The sequence below is a fragment of the Rhinolophus sinicus genome, linkage group LG01 (genome assembly GCF_036562045.2).
Source record: "Rhinolophus sinicus isolate RSC01 linkage group LG01, ASM3656204v1, whole genome shotgun sequence".
Taxonomy (NCBI): Eukaryota; Metazoa; Chordata; class Mammalia; order Chiroptera; family Rhinolophidae; genus Rhinolophus; species Rhinolophus sinicus.
In genome coordinates this window covers 158,956,203-158,970,891 of record NC_133751.1, presented here as the reverse complement: position 1 = coordinate 158,970,891, position 14,689 = coordinate 158,956,203, and the positions used below count along the sequence as shown (strand labels likewise).

Genomic DNA, 14,689 nt, shown 5'->3' with positions numbered 1-14,689 from the left:
CAATCCTAAAGAGAAAACCATTATCTATTATCTACATTTTACAGATGAGGAAAACTGGCACTTAGAGTTTGACTTGCTTAATGCCATGTGTCTTGTAAGTGGGAGTATCCAGATCAAAACCATTTCCCCCCTTTTTTTTTGTCCTCCTATACATCACAGTGCCACCAGTCCTTTTTTCTCGACATCAATGAAAACAACCTAATTATCATTAAATAGAGGGATGTGATAGTTGTTTGGTATACTTAGCAGGTAATAGGAAGAGGTAAAGCCCATTAATGCCATGTGATGTAATATTGTCAGCTTAGTACTCTCTCTTCCTCAACCTAGATCAATTGTCCCTTCTTTTTTCTCCCGGTTTTCTCTGTCCTAGTGTATACTTCCTGAATATCTGAAGATTGTCTCTGTCCTAGTGTATACTTTCTGAATATCTGAAGAAACCTTTAGGAGACTGGACTCTCCTGGTCTCAGTTCCCACTCACTGTTGCACAGCTGGTAGTTGGATTATCAAGTCTGACTTTGCCATTGGGAGTTCACTCTGAAGCCCGTGGCCTACTTTCTGCTAACCTGGAATCTTGGTATTCCAGTGAGTTATAACTAATTCCTCCCTCAGAACTGACAATGGTGAAATAAACTTGTGATTTTTCTGAGAATAAGTTATGTGTAGATATAACAGTCATATTAGCAGAGATTGATCTTTTTGTTAAAGTATTGTCCCATTTTATTTAAGGAAATGAGTTTTCTTTAATGGTATCTTTAGAAATTTGTTATAGACTATAAGTAAAATGTTTAAAATGTAAAATATGTTATATATTTGATGATAATAAATACCAAGAAAAATGAAGTAGGGAAAGAGGACAGTAAATGTTGGGGTGGGGTTTGCAATTTTAAACATACAAGGGGAGGCTTCACTGAGAAGTTAGCATTTGAGTAAAGAATTGAAGGAGGTAAGGGAGCAAGTTATGTAAATATTTGGGCACAGAGGCAACAGCAAATCCAAGGGCCCTTAGGCAGAGTGGGGCTTGGTGTTTTTGAGTTCTGTCATTCTACACCCACCTGTCTCCTACACTCTGCCTTTCCCCTTCATGTAACAGGTTGGCCCTGGCCAGGCGAACCCCTTCACTTGCACCTTAAATCTGCTTCCCTCTCTCTCATATGGGGCTGGAGCCTGCAGTCATGCCCTCTTTTCTGTATCATGTTTCCTTCATATTGATTTGTCCCCATGACCATGCAAACATGGTGTAATGACTCCCTCCAGCTACTGCTTCTTTCTCTGTTCTCCTTCACAATGAAATGGAAAAGAGGTTGTTTATACTGTCTCCACTTCTTCAAATTCTACTCTATTCTTTTTTTTTTTTTTTCCTCACCTTACTCCAGTAAGGCTTTGCCACCGAAAGAGCATTTCAGAATGCTCTTGTCTAGGTCACCAGTGAGCTCCATGTTTGTTGTCAGCTGTTCCTTTTTCATCATTCTGTCTGATTAAATATTAGCCAGTTATCTCTTTTTTTATTATCTCTTTCCCCCCTACTAGTATGTAAGTTCTATGATCGCGGGCACGTGGGTGATCTTCAGTATTTGTTGAATGAGTGGGTGAGTGAGGCTTCAGACCTCCTTGGTACATACCTTATATGTACCCTTGTCCACTTGCCTGATTTTTTTCCTTAGGGTAATTTTCTAAAAGTAGGATTTACTGAGTCAGAGAGTCTACATATTTTAAAGGCTTTTGTTACTTGTTAGTAAGCTGCCTCCTTAACCAAAACATATTATTAAGATTTATTTTTATAGCTTGAGTATTTATTACAAATACCTCTTAAATACTTTTACTGTTGATATTTTAGATTTGTATCTTTTCCCAGGTTGCCAGGATCGATTTATGTATGCCAAAATGCCAGTGTAACTTGAATTTCATACTTTAATGTTCTGTCAGATTTAGGTAGTCTAATAGAAAAGGGTCCTCCTGTAGTTTTGAGTCCACAGAGTTTTCTAGACTTAAAATATTCCTAAGCAGTACTACTGTCTGTAGGAAAGAGGTCTCAGCCATTACACTGCATCCTGTTGTCTTATCTGAGGAATAACACATTTGCTAGAGGTGTTTTCTTTTAGACTCCTGCCCCAGTCAGAAGTCAAATACTGTGGTAACTACACTTTGGCTATATTGATTGAAGAAATAGAGCTCTAACACACACACACACACACACACACACACACACACACACACACATTTGTACTCTGATTATATGGCTGGATTTCTGATGCTAGACTTAAAGTTGAGTAATCTGGTTTTACTTACATATTCCTAGTCTTTTGTAGTCCGAATGTAGGCATAGCTATTGTTAAGAATAAAAATGGGCACATTTATTTTATAATTGTCGTTGTGTTATACTGAATGTAAAATTATATTCCATACGACTTATATTTATAACGAACTATATTTTATTATGGAATCTTTAGTTTTTTTCCTTCATTGAGAGAAATGTTTCTGCTATTGTAAATTAGCTAGTAACTGCTGTTTTCAGTGTGCTTCAATTACAGTATGTTGCTTGATTATATGTTATAAAATAAACTTAAGTTTACCCGAGGCTGCTAAACTCAGTAGTTGTATGTTAGCTTATTGTTAGGAGCAGATTTCTTGTACATTTTGGGAGGGAAGGGGAAGATAAAAATAAAAAAGATATGTCGAGATATTTTCTCTTTCATTAAGCTTTCTCAGTAAATTACTCTTTTCCATTTCTGGTTCTCACTGGCACCTGAAAAGTAAGTTTAGATACTAGTCCAGAATGTTTTAGGAACATAGAGTTTTTGAATTACAGCCATCATTATTATCTAATAATTGATAGCAGACATTAATGCAATGTCAGATATAAAGCCCTAATAAAATGCATAATATATCTGTCCTTAAAAAGTTCACAGCCAAATGGGAGAATTGAGACAAATGATGGACTTCATAATAACTCAGAATTAGTCAATAAGTGAATCTGCTTTGTATTCCAAGGGGCATGCCATTTTAGGAAGTTTATTATAATGTTACCGCCAATAGAAATGTCTGTATAACCTTTATATTTTGTCAGGCCATCCCACATGAGCCTCTGTGTGTTTTACAGATAATTAAGCAAAAATATTTATAGGCTTTGTGGTTGCTGATAGTGAAGAATTTTTAAGTATTCCTACGATAGGGTGCCCATAAAAGAGCCGTATAGGCCAACAAAGATATATATTTGAATATCCAGCATATGAACATGAAGTTTGGAATATTTAATAAACTGAGAAGGTTCTGTTTATTTAAACTTTGACTTATTGTACTAATGGCCAGCAATTTTTCACATTGTTGTCAAACTATAGCCAGTAAATTGCACTTGGGTCTTAGTGAGAATTTCACGAGTAAGTTTTTTTGTGATTCCCTTGATTGTGTTTTAGCCCCCTGGATGTGAGTACAGTAAACTGTTAAGTAACAAAAATTCAACCAAGTGAAATTTAAAGATCTAATTGCTTTATTAAATGATTCATGAATCAGGCAGCATCCCATTGAGCAAATAGAAAGGAGCTCCACAGAGCTGTAGAAAAGGAAATGTTTTTTAAAGGTGGAAAATGGGCAGAAAAAAGAAATTATTAGCAGAGAATGTATTGTTTCAAGCAAAATTGTCCTCCTCAGGGAACAGACGGGATGTATCAGGTGGATTATGTCTCTAGTGCTGACCAGGTAATTCCATGCTAACGGGTTGAAGGTTGCATTCCTGGGAAGCTGAAACTGCTATTAGGTTAAGTCTTAAATCTTGGTTTGCTGATATGGGCCTAGCACAAGTGACTCCATTTTGGACCTGTTGTCTCTTTTTTAACACTACTAACAGTTAAAATAGAAACTGCATGAACAGATGTATATATAATTTTCTACTTACTACTCTTTTCTTTTAGACATTCTCCTTTGTTTAAATTTAAGTTTTATAGCTCAGATCATAAACTAAACCAATCCAAAATAAGGCAAGTAAAGCATACTGTTATGACATCACCCTTGCTCTGCTCTTCAATACTTCCTGGTAGAAGTGGAAATTTTGAAAATAAGGAGCTATTCCTTAGAAGGAAAGTTTAAAGTTACTGTCATTGAAATAATTGTTAAATTGCTTATTTTTCCTTTAAAAATTTGCAGTTTTTCAGAAGTGAGGAGTTTCTCTAGTTTGTACCAGTTTTGGGGAACTGATTCTACAACTGTGGGGACAGAGCAAGGAGTGTAGTTTCCAAGCTCTCGGCCTCACGTGGAAAGGTGCTGGCTCTGGTAGTAAACGGCCATCAACTGTGATTGGATGGCCGTCAGCTGTGGCTAGTTGGCCACTGAGCCATTGGCCACTAATATAACTGCTGTGTCTACACTAGCAGAAGATAGGGGCTAGCAAGAAGATGGTGGCTGAGCTAAGCTAGCAAGTGCGTATTGTGAGAGGCAGATGCCTCCAGCGACAATACAGTGGTATGACTCCCCCATCTATGGCTCCATGGGTGTTCCTTTTTGGCCTCACCATATCCTGCGTTCTTATGTGGGGAGCGGGAGCTGAGACCCCGCAGACCGCCCCGCACGACACATGGCGCAGCGAGCATGGTCTCCCGCATGACAACAACATAAAATAATTTTGCTATCTTCTCTTTCTGTGATTAGATATTTAAACCAAGCATAAAGCTTAGGTTAGAAAAAGTGGGCAGATAATAAGACATATATGTCCATATATATATAAATGATTTGAAATATACTTATTTCATGGGCTCATATAAAGACAGTTTAAATTAACTGGCACAATTTATGCAGAAAGTAATAACAATTTGAGCATATCAAGTGTGTGTATGTCTGTGTCTCTGTAATTTTGTCTTAAGGAAGTAGAGTAAGTATTAAAATTTTTCTTGCTCATGAAATAATTAAATTTAGATTTTCCTTTTTCCAAAGCTGTGAGGCTTTGGAACTGTATATAGTGTTCCTTTGTGGAAGGAGGTCGATTCGTTAATTGAAATTAGCTTAGTTCAACAGTCATTAACTATATGAAGACACTAAGTGGACGTTTAGAAAACCATGTGTATTTCCATGTTCTATTTTATATTTGGGGTTATACAAAAATAGTTAGTATTTATGTTCTCCTATTTTAAAAAATGATCTGCTTTGAATTGATTTAGTGATTCATAGATTGTAGTTGCCTTGTTTCACCAGCCTTTAGTTTATTCTTAAAGTTTATCTCTTCATCAGGAACTGTTTTGATTAGTAATATGCCATTAAACAACTAATAAATACTGAAATAAATACCTGTATTTGGTTTATATGTATAATTCTGAAGATTATTTATTTAATGAAATTATTACATATAGCTGAATTTTCAAGTATAAAAGGTTTTGGATAGAAACTTCTTAACTACGTTTATTAGCAATTTGAAATGTACAGCTTTTTTATGTGATTGAATCCAGTATTTTAAAGAAAGAGGGTTAGTATCTTTTTGACACCATTAGAGAATTAGTTGAATCCCTTTGGGGGGTAAGTCACTGACTTTTTGTAAAAGAAGACTTCTCTTTAAGACCTGGCTCTTCCTCTTAGTTGGTATTAATTTCCTGAGGAATTGATATTTTCTGATGAAGTATGTCAAGGTTTGCCAAAAATTTAAGTGATACAAATGTACTTGATTTTATTAAACGGACTGACTTTATCAAAGTCTGTTGCCATTTGCTTATGGTTTCTGGATTTTGCAAGCGGAGAGTGCACTTAAATTGGATTTATGCTGACTCCTAAGAAACGTATTTGTTCCAAGCAGTCTAAGAAGTGCAGAGATCCATGTCAATATTCAGAATTCATATTTTCCTTGAACAGAAGGTTGTGATAAAATGGTACATGGTGTGTTTTCATTGCCTGTTGAAAGACTTTCATGCAGTTAAAATAAGCATTTTGATGGTGGTTGAATTAAGAGTTTTTGTCAGTCTCTTCTCATCATGGATGATTAGACTAAAACGTCTGCTTGTCTTGACTTGAGATCACCACAGCTTCAGATAACATGCTTTGTGATTGAAGGTCGAAATATTTTGAATTCTAATAGGCTGCCAGATGAATTGCTTGAAATAGACTGTAAAATTTCAAGGCTTCCTTTTCCATCTGCTGTGAAAAGAACCATTGGGAATGGGTGAGCTTGATGATCATAGAATTACTGGATGGTGATTCTAAAACCCTCAAAGGGAAGTTGCTATGGAGATCTAGTTCCAAACTGTGAAATGATTCACCTTTGAAAGGCTGCGGGGTCTGAGGAGCTGAACACATCATTGTTCAGGTGGTCACTGGCTAGGAAATTGCGGTGCCTGTGTAATCAGCGCTCCTGTGGCAGCTACCGATCTAAAAAGGTTTGTTCTGAATGATGTGGGGCAACAGCAATGTGCATAGATGGCTTCTCTCAGTCATGCTTTGCTCAGCCTGGTGCTTGTAAAAATACCGTGAATTCAATAGCTCAGAAATGAACTTCTGCTTCATTGAGTAAATCTTTTGAAAACAAAATTTTGCGTTGATGAGTTTGACATCTAAAACAAAATAGTAGTTCCTTTTGAAAGTAAAGTTTTAGCAAAAACATGCTTTGTTGTCTTTGTTTTAATACACATCCCCTCGCTCCCTTTTGTGATAAGAAGCTCTTTAGCTCTTCAGGTCCAGGGCCTTGGTGAAATGTTCAGCTTTTAATATCCCAAGTACTATGTCAAGAGCCTCTTTGCACAGCCACAGGATCACATGAGGAGGAGTTGAGAAAAGCTTCCAAGTCATAGGGAGTGAGTCTAGGAAAGTCCCTAAATCATTTGGAGTAGAATGTAATTCATCCCCCTCTAGCAAATTGTTGCCCTTGAATTTTAATTATTCATTATTTGTGACAAATATTTTAAATTGATATTTTTTACAATTTTTGCTAACTTAAAATTTCTAACACCTTTTACTTTTTTCCCCCAGAAATCTGAGACCAGAATAATTTTTGAAATGTGAATTGAATTGATGGCAAATCACAGTAAACTGCTGTTTTCCCATATTTAGATTTCAAAATGGACGAAATTTAATCTTAATTTTCTAAGAGCCTATAATGTTGAGCTTCAGTAATTATGTATGAAACCTTATCAAAAATAATTTTATGTATCAAGTTTTTCTAGATATGGAGTTTTCCCCAAACATTATTGAGCTATAATTCACATGCTGTAGGTGAGCTATAAGTCATCTACTGTTATTGTACAGTTTGATGAATTTTCTTTATTGTATAGTTTTATATCCACTATCACAATCAACAGATACAAATTTTAATCGTCCTAAAATGTTTCCTCGTATTCTTTTGCAGTGGATCCCTTCCCCTAACCGGATCCCCTAGCCATTACTAACCTGCTTTTTACCATTTGCTGCTTTGTCGTTTTTAGAATTTTGTGTATCATGGTATGTAGTCTTGTGTTCGATTTCAGTTACTTGGCATAATGTGTTTGAGATTCATCCATCTCATGTATATTAGTATTTTGTCCCTTTTTTTGCCATGTAGCCTTTAATAGTAAAGATGTATTACAATGTGCTTATCCCTTCATTAGTTGATGGACATTTGAATTTGAACTTTCCAGTTTTACTGATGATATTCGTGTATAAGTCTTTGAGTGGACATATATGTCTATTGCTTTTGATTAAATGCCTAGAAGTGGGATTCATATACTGTTTTCCAAAGGGACTGTAATATTTTTATTTATCACCAGCAATAGGTGTTTCTAGGTACAACACATCCTCTTCAACATTGGATATTGTCTGTCATTTCAACTTTAGACATTCTAGAGGGTTTGTCATTGTGGCTTTAATTTCTATTTTCCAGATGATTAATGATAAGTATCTTTTAATGTGCTTAGTTGCCATCTGTGTATCTTTGGTGAAGTATCTATTCAAATCTTTTGCCAATATGTAATTGGATTGTTTGCCTTATTTTGGGCTGAAAGAATTCTTATATATATATTGGATACAAGTTCTTTATCAAATGTATGTTATGTGAAATTTTCTCCCAGACTGTGGCATACCTTTTTGTTTTCCTTATTGTGTTTTTCAAAGAGCAAAAGATTCATTATGATGTTCATTTTATCATTTTCCCCAATGGTTCAATGCCTTTTGTGCCCTTTTAAAGAAATTTTTACCTAATTCAGTGTCACAAAGATTTTCTTTTATTAAAGTTTAATAATGTTAGCTCTTAAATTTAGGTCTGTCATTCATTTCTAGTTAATTTTGCGTATGACACAAGGTAAAGAGTTAAAGTTAATTTTCTTCTGTACAGATATCTAGTTCCAGAATCGTGTTGGGAAGAATACCTTTTCTCTCATTGTATTAACTTGGCACCATGTCAAAAGTCTATTTACTGCATTTGGGGGTCAAGTGTGGGTCTATTTCTGGACTCTATTCTGTTCCTTTGATCAATTTGGCTGTTCTTCTGTCAATACTACATTGTCTTGATTACTGTCGCTTTAGTAAGTCTTGAAATCAGATAGTATAGGTCTTCCAATTTTGTTCTCTTTCAAGATTGTTTTGGCTTTTCTAGGTTTTCTGTATAAATTTTGGAATCAGCGTGTCAGTTTCTACAAATTGAAAAAATAGCCTACTGGGATTTTACTGATTTTTGACTTGACTCATATATTAAAGCTACCAATGGACCAATGGAAACTAACAATCAATGTATATAGTTAATCTCTTGATTTCTGTAGGTGTTATCTCAACCATATTTTGTAGGTTACAGTGTATAGGTCTTATTTTGTTAAATTTATCCTGAAGTATTTAATATTTTTTCTGCTATTATAGTTGATATTGTAGGTTATTTGTATATTCCTTTAATAAAGTTGAAGCAGTTCTATTCCTAGTTGGCTGAGGACATTTATCCTGAATGGATATTGAATTTTATCAAATGCATTTTATTTTCATTTATTGAAATGATCGTACGGTTTTTCTTCTTTATGATATTAATGTGGTGAATTACATAGGCTGATTTTTGCATGATAGCCACTCATATTTCTAAGGTAGACTTACTTTATTTTGCGTGAATAATCCTTTTTACATTATGTTTGATTTGATTTGCTAATATTTTTTAAAGGGTTTTTTTTGTGTCTGTGTTAATGAGGTATTATCAGTTCTGTAGTTTTTTCTTGTGATCTTTGTCTCATTTGGATATGAAGATAATATTAGCCTTGTAAATTGAGTTGGAAAGTATATCCTCCTTGATTTTCCAAAAGAGTTTGTGGAGGATTGGTGTTATTTCTCCCCTAAATGTTTGATAGACTTTACCAGTAAAGTCATCTGAGCCTAGAGTTTTCTTTGTTGGTAGGTTTTTATTTACAAATTCAGTTTCTTTAATTGATATAGACCTATTCATATTTTCTGTTTTCTTCTTGGTTCAGTTTTGGTGATTTGTGTCTTTTTAGCGTTTTGACGATTTCATCTAGGTTTTCAAATTTATTGTCATATAGTTGCTGATAGTAGTGTATTATATGTTTAATGACTTAGTATCTATAATGATGACTTCTCTTTCATTCTTGATATTGGAATGAAATGTAATGTTTGTCTTATTATCTTTTCTTGATCAGGCTATCTAAAAACTTGTCAATTTTGTCATTCTTTTCAAAGGATGATTGGTTTCATTGATTTTTCTTTATTCATTTCCCATTTCACCAGTTTCTTCTCATATCTTTATTGTTTCCTTCTTTCTACCAACTTGGTTTTAATTTGCCCCCTCCTCCATTTCTTAAGACGAAAACTCAGACCATTGATTTTAGAGCTTCTTTTCTAATGCAGTCATTTAACACTATAAACTTTCCTCTAAGTACTGCTTTAGCTGCATCCCACATATTTTGAAATGTTGTATTTTTATTATAATTTAAAAGTATTATGATTTCTTCTTTGACCTATTAATTCTTAAGAAGTATGTGTGTTTCTAAATGTTTGGGCTTTACCTAGTATTCTTACTGTTACTGATTTCTAATTTAATTCCTTTGTGGTCAGAGGTCATATTCTGTATGATTTGTCTTTTTCAATTTATTAGGACTTGGTTTTTGACCCAGTATATAGTCTGGACCCACTGAACTATGTATGTACTCTTGAAAAGAATGTGTATTCTGTTATTTTATTAGTTATAGTGTTCAATAAATATCACTTAAGTCAAGATGATTGATAGCATTTTTCCTATCTTCTGTGTCTTTACTGATATATACATATTTTGTGTGGTTCTATCAATTTAGTTAAGAGAGGGTGTTAAAATCTCCAACTCTTGGTTATGGAATTGTCTATTTCATCCTTAAATCTCTCAATTTTGGCTTCCTAGATTTTGAAGCTCTGTTGTAAGGAACATACACATTTATGAATATTATGCCTTCCTGATGAATTAATTTTTCTCATTATGAAATATTCCTCTATCTCTGGTAATACTTTCTATTTTTGAAGTCAGCTTTATCTGATGTTAATATAGCCACTATAGCTATCTTATGCTTATTGTTTTCCATCCATTTACTTTCAACCTATGAATGTCTTTATATATAAAGTATATCACTTGTACAAAACATATAGTTCTATCCTATTATCAATTTTGATAGTCAGCAACTTTTAAAGTACATAGTTTAACGTACTTACTGATAGATTTAGATTTGTGTCCTTATACTTAGGATCTATTTGTTGCTTCTGTGTTTTGTTTCTCTTTCATTGCATTTTTTTTTTATTACTTGAAGATTTCTTAGGATTTTATTTTTATATTTATCTTAGTTTTTAACTAGAGTTCTTCACTTTTTTTTTAGTGGTTGCTTAGGTGATTACAGTATACACCATTAACTTTACAGCTGATGTATAGATATCTTTGTTTCTTACAGTTTACATACTTTATATTATATCACTTCATGTAAAATATAAAAACCTTGTAAGTGTATAAACCCATATTCCCTTTCAGTCCTTTATGATATCGTCGTTGTGTATAATATATATATCCTAAATTTAAAAATTGATATATAATTCACATAACAAAGTTAACTATTATGAAGTATACATTTCAGTGACATTTAGTACATCTCACAAACAACTTGCTTTATATGTATATTTGTATTACGAAGAAATCGAGAGAAATAAACAAAAATACTGTTTTGCATTTACTGAGATATTTGTCATTTCTGATGCTTTTCACTCCTTTCTGAAGAATCTGAGGTTATCTATTACCACTTCCCTTAGACTTGAGGAATTTTCTTTACCATTAATTGTATATAGTTCAGGGCTGTTGGCAATGATATCTCTTAGTTTTCTTTCATCTGAAAATATCTTTATTTCAGCTTCATTCTTTAAGAATACTTTTCCTACGTGTAAAATTTTTGGTTGACAGGTGTTGGGTTTTTCTCTCTGGACTTGAAAAATGTTGCACTCTGGGCGGCATTCAGCTCGTGGGGGCGGTGCCGGATGGAGGGTTCTGAGTCCCCTCGGTTGGTAGGAAGTGAGGCTGGCAGCATCGGCAGTGGAGGACAAGTGGCGGCGAGCCGGAGGCTAGGAAGACGCTGAAAAGCACGAAGACCCGCTGAGCGTCAGGGAGGGCTCAGGAGAGCAGCTGGGCCCACGGCCTCCGAATCCCAGGGAACCACCTGGGAAGTCGTCTGCGGGGGCGACTTCGCGGTGCTGAAACGGGAAGATGTGTTCAAAGCAGAGCAATTCCAGCGGAGAAAAAAATAGTGGTTCTACCTGAATAGCGTCGTTGACCATAGTTATGGAACCATATTTGAAGTGACCAGTGGAGGAAGTCTTCAGCCTAAGATGAAGGAAGAGCCTACTTCAGAGAAAAAAGAAGCGGGCACTGATAATTAAAATACAGTTGATGACGGGAGATCTCAGGAACTTAAGGTGACATAAAAGCTTTAAAGGACAAGGGCATTAAAGGAGAGGAAATAGTTAAGCAGTTGATTGAAAATAGTACGACATTCCAAGGCAAGACAGACTTTGCTCAAGATAAATATATAAAAAGAGGAAAAAGAAATATGAAGGTCTCGTTACTGTTGTGAAACCATCCACCCGCATCCTTTCAATTATGTATCATGCCAGAGAACCTGGAAAAATGAACCACATGAGATGTGGTACACTAGCCCAGATATGACATTGGGAAATATTCGTGCTGGCAATAAAATGATTGTAATGGAAATATGTGCAGGCCTGGTGCTGGGTGCAATGATGGAACGAATGGGAGGTTTTCGCTCCATTATTCAGCTGTACCCTGGAGGCGGACCAGTTCGGGCAGCAGCAACCTGTTTTGGATTTCTTAAATCTTTCCTCGGTGGTCTTCATGAAATCCCCCTCGACAAAGTGGACAGTCTTCTAAATGGAACATTTTCTGCCGAGATGTTTTCTTCAGAGCCAAAGGACAGTGCTTTGGTTGAAGAAAGTAATGGCACACTGAAGGAAAAACGGACTTCAGAAGAAGAGAAGGAAAACAGCATGGCAGAGGCCTCAGAGAACAATCACCCCAAAGAACAAGAAACAATGGAAATTGTCTCAAGATCAAGAATATAAGGAGGCTAAAGAGAGAGGAAGCAAAAAGGATTATATTCAGGAAAAGCAGAGGCGACAAAAAGAGCAAACGAAAAGACATTTAGAGGCTGCTGCTTTGCTGAGTGAGAGAAATGCAGGTGGTTTAATTGTAGTTAATCGTTTTCATCCCATTCCACTGCTGTTGTCTTTGCTGGACTTCTTGGCCCCTTCAGAGCCATTGTGGTCTATTGTCAGTATAAAGAGCCTCTGTTGGAATGCTACGCAAAACTGCGGGAAAGAGGAGGGGTCATCAACCTCAGGGTGTATGAGACCTGGCTCAGAAATTACCAGGCTTTGCCAGATCGAAGTCATCCCCAATTACTGATGAACGGAGATGGGGGGCACCTTCTCGAAGGCTTCACCGTTACCATGGGCAACCTTAAAGAAGACCCTAGCCTCAACTCCAACTTCAGCACTTTAGAATTACACAAGACTGAAGAAAGAGCCAGTAGCTGAAAAATGGAAATGCCCAGAGTCTAACTCTTAACTTTTCAAAAGTTGCTTTGATTTTTGGTCTCAGGCATTACACAGTTAGTAATTAAACTAAATGTCATTACTAATTGTTTTTTCTTATCCTAAGAATAAGACTGTGTCTATACACCTGTTGGGACACAAGGGAAAGACAAGTAAGCCTTTTTGTTCACCTCTGACCAGATGAGTTTGGTCTGTCAAAATCTTGAGCCAAAATACCCAAACCTGGAGTGTGCTGTGGACTGGTAAATGGCCAATTCTGTTTATTTTACAAAAATCCTTTAAGTACTTTTAGTACTCTTTGCAAATAGCTTGAGAATTTAAACATCCTAAAAATATATTTATACCAGAGTTTGTTTCTATGTTAATGGAATGACACAATATAGCTAAAACTTGGTACTGAGAGGAAGGAATTTGTGGAAGAAATTTCCTCTGTTCTTTCCACCTCTTCAACCTGAGTAGTATAGATGTATAAGATTTACAGTACCAAAATATCTACCCCATTCTCTGCAGTGGAATAAACTTTTTTAAAATGCTAGATTTTATTATTTTAATAGTTGACCTCCTAGGAAAGTTTTGAGTATTTATTGTACCGCTTTTGTCAATAGAAAGGTGTAGTAGGGTACTTTTTTGCATTAATTTACCAATCTCCTCTCTCTTTGTTCCAAATAATGTGACTAGAATTTTTTGTGTACTATCAAATTAAAGGAAACATGGTTTTTTCCCTCACCAGAGTCTTACGGAGATAGGTAGATATATATACACATATATGTGTACAGTAAGTCCTCACTTAATGTTGTCATTAAGGTTCTGTGACTTTAAACAAAAATGACATAACAAAACCAATTTTACCATAGGCTAGTTCATATAAACAAGAGTTAAATTCCTATGGCATCTCATCAACATTATGATGAAACGACATTAAACAAAACGATCTCATTCGAGGACCTGCTGTATATGGACGTTGGTATATATACACACACATACATATTTATACTCACACATGCACATGGAGACAGAATGCACTATCTCCATGAACTATGATAAAGTTTAGTGCACGGCTTAGGCCGGTTCTCATTGCATTAGTGTCACTCCTTGTCAAATGGATTTTAAAGTGCCTTTTTCTGGTGATTATTAATGCTGGTTTGTTAAGCTCTGGCATGATTAGGTGGTTAGCGTTGCTAAGCACTGAAAAAATAAAATTGTTTGGTCATTTGCTACAGCCAGGAGAAGTGTTTAGAGGGAGCCAAGGCTCTTATCCATTTGAGTCAGTCTTGCTCACTAAACACGCTCATCATGTGTGTTGTCGCGTTGTTACAGAATAGATGCAGATCACCCAGCAAGGAGCATCTCAGAAAAAAAAATTGCTTTTTCCTAATAGTGTGTACTATTCTGGTAGTGGTCAGTGTGATTACCAACAAGTACAGTTTTGATTCCTTTTTCTTAATTGCTTTTAGAGAATAAAAGTGTTTCCTACGGTGAAAAAAAAATGTTGCACTCTGTTCTGGTCTTCTCAGTTTCTGATGAGAAGTTAGTCATTCACTGAAACATTTTCCTTTTTTTGCTTTCAAGGTTCACTTTTTACTTTGGACATTTGTATTACCTCTTCTATTGCCGTTGAGTGTATCTCTGCATAGAGTTCTTTGAGTTTATTACCCTTGGTGATCATTGAGCTTCTTCATTCTG

At 35.4% G+C, this 14,689-nt stretch overlaps 1 protein-coding gene and 1 pseudogene across 1 annotated transcript in view; both read left to right on the top strand.

Moving 5' to 3' along the window:
• Window positions 1-14,689, top strand: part of OLA1 (Obg like ATPase 1) — a 143,497-nt gene that overhangs the window by 43,316 nt on the left and 85,492 nt on the right. The window lies entirely within an intron of this gene.
• On the top strand, window positions 12,036-13,019 carry LOC109445231 (tRNA (adenine(58)-N(1))-methyltransferase non-catalytic subunit TRM6; annotated as a pseudogene).